The sequence below is a fragment of the Odontomachus brunneus genome, unplaced genomic scaffold (genome assembly GCF_010583005.1).
Source record: "Odontomachus brunneus isolate Ranch 3 - 2012 unplaced genomic scaffold, Obru_v1 Obru_scaffold_056, whole genome shotgun sequence".
Taxonomy (NCBI): domain Eukaryota; kingdom Metazoa; phylum Arthropoda; class Insecta; order Hymenoptera; family Formicidae; genus Odontomachus; species Odontomachus brunneus.
The window spans coordinates 315147-318028 of NW_022639506.1; the positions used below are offsets into that span (position 1 = coordinate 315147).

Sequence of the window (2882 nt, forward strand, 5' to 3'; positions counted from 1 at the left end):
AACGAAATGTATTTTTCTTTTGTTATTGGTAGCACATCCATTGAACCTTCAAATGCATTTGCTATTTCCTTAATGATAAAATGTGAATCGTAGCCGGATAAATTGTGGAAAACGATTGGAATATAATATGAATTTTTGTAATTTAAATTGCAATTTAAATGCGCTGGACCTCGGTAGCGACCGGTGAAGTGACAATGATCGCCTACGCGCGAATCCTCTGCTGGAATGATTTCTCACACACGTGACATTGTGTTGCGTTGCAAAATGTCGCCCACTGTTCTTTCGTCAAAGTTTCCATGGGGACATTGGATGATAATATTACTTTTACGAGGTGTGCTATTTCTTCGAGTTGCCCGACGAACCATGGTGTGATGTTGGTATGTGTACAAATTGCGATCCTCTCCATTCCTTGCCGTCTTCTCCAGTGTGCACTCTAGGTCGGCATATATCACAAAGGGAACTCGCTCCTTCCTGCTGTGATTGCTAAAACTCAGCCATTTATTGTCTTTGCTGGGCAGAATGATGGCACAGTCGTTAATTTTTTGGCAGTGTACTGCGTGACTCTCCAGCTTCTCGTTGGAATGGAAGTAGTGCAGACACTTACAAACATTGCAATTTTTATCGTCTTATTGCATACTTCTGATACAATGAATTCGTGAAATGTACTTACCGATCGCAAATGTATTATCTGCTTTTATACTTGTTCAACTGCGAGCTCACGAGCCTGGATAAGTCCTTGATCGAAGCGAAGTGTCCCGTGTTGTGATCTCGAGGATCCGAAATGTGCAGCAAGTTGACATGCTTTTCTCTCTTTTCGTCGCTGAGACGTATTGGAACAATAACTTTGTTCTTTTTTCCCATGATGCCATATACATTGATGGATATATAGTTTAATAGTTCAAATCTTGTTCAAATTTGATTAATTTTCATGGGGGACTCAATGTCTTGAAGATTGAGCACGTTCATGTAATGGGGATACAATGATGCATGATCTGCGTATCATTCGGCTGGATACAGAGCCGCAATATTGCGCACACGAAACATGCATTTTCCGGAGATTTGACATTGATCACAGCCCGCTTCAGTTGTATCACACGCGGTAACTCAAAGTGACATCCCGCGTGCAACGGATTGTATTTGTTCGCATTGATTGTAAGATTGAGTATTCGCCATAATGCCCACCCGCTATCGCGTTCGTGGAATTCCTCCAACGATGCTAATGTGGGCTCGACAATGCGTCGCTCGTAACAATCCTCTAAGTTGGATATGGAAAAGAGTTCACAATTTTTCGTAGCGATGCTCTTTACCGCACGTTTTTTACCCGCGACAAACTCACCGTTAAACGCAGTGTTTACTTTCACGTTTACATGTCTCTCCATTGTATCCCGTATGCGCTCAAGCACCATATTCTTTGCATCCTTGAGAAATTGGCGAGGTTCGATGTGGTTCGCATTGATGACAATTCCGGTCAGTATGCGGTTATCGAACGCGATATCGACCTCGCGCCAAACGAGTCCTGTATCTCTCATACTGTGTTCTGCACCCGCATGAACGAAACGTGTGCGCAACGTATTTTTTAAACCCTCGAATTGCGCGATTTGAGCAATCAATGACTGTCTAATACCGATCGATAATCGCAGTCGTTTAGCCCGACTATGTTCTTCCAACAACTCTAGACACTCGTCACACTTTTGCACCCACGCGTCGTATTCGTTTCGCGATCTCAGTCGAGCCGACTGCTCGCGCAATTCTATCTCAATTTGCGCAAAATCTTCAATTTTTTTATGAAGTGCACGCTAGATTTACAAATGCTACTGTGCATATTGTTATAGTACGACTCTGAATTTATATATATCATCAGAATATATCCATCTTTCTCTCTAACAAAAATGTGTCTCGTTTGGGAGGGATTGCAAATGTGCAAAATATGTATACTACTATGATCTTCGTAATAGTATCTTGTTTGACATTTTCTGCGAATTTTATTGTGTTCATTTGTAATAATAATATCCTGTTTCACATTTTTTGCGCATCTAACTGTCGACTACAAATCGATGTCAGCATAAAAATGCTGCATAGTGACGCATAAGAGAGAGATCTTACATGAATACTTTTGGACTGCACTTTTGATATAAATATCGGAAATCGATTTTTTCGATGATGCAGTATGGGCGCGAAACATGTCGATATATGAGTATTCGATTGGTTATCTACGACGCCGTATAAGAGATTTGTTGAATGATTTGATAAAATATATTTGTACAGTAGATGTAGATGAAAATTAGATGAGTCTCATTTATATTATTATTATTATTATGCACTGCTTTCGGTTGGTGGGGAGAAATTTTGAAACGTATTTAAAGCGGTGCTTGGTCGCTCCTTGCATCAGTCGTTTTGCAACAAAGACATTTAGTGGACAAATATTATTTTGAGAAGAATGCACAGGAATGCTGAAGGAAAACGTATGAACTATTACGTACCCGTGCAAGATGATGCTCCACCGTACAAGAAAAAAAGGAAGTCTCAATAATTATCTACTTGTCAATCATTTATCTTTAATTGTGTATTGCAACCGCGTTAAATTATTTATGTTTTTACAGTGTATCGCAATCTCGTTGTACAGCCCGTATTTTAGGGCGAAGATATGCCTTGACGTCAACGTCTTTTAAGTACTTGGAGATTGGGATCAGCGTAGGACTGGTATCTACAGTGCAACTAGTCTTCGGTGACAATCGTGGCAATCAATTGGTCTTACACTTGACAATTTGGGGAGGATTGATGGCAAAACGTGAAGATATTTTACAACTTTTGCAAACAACCGAGTTTTCATCTTCTCCGCTATGGATTCGCGATTTGGCGGTGGAATGGTGCACAATGTACGG

The 2882-nt window shown here is 40.5% G+C and overlaps 1 pseudogene; it reads left to right on the forward strand.

Moving 5' to 3' along the window:
• LOC116845690 overlaps positions 1 to 2882 on the forward strand; it is a 7999-nt pseudogene that overhangs the window by 2872 nt on the left and 2245 nt on the right.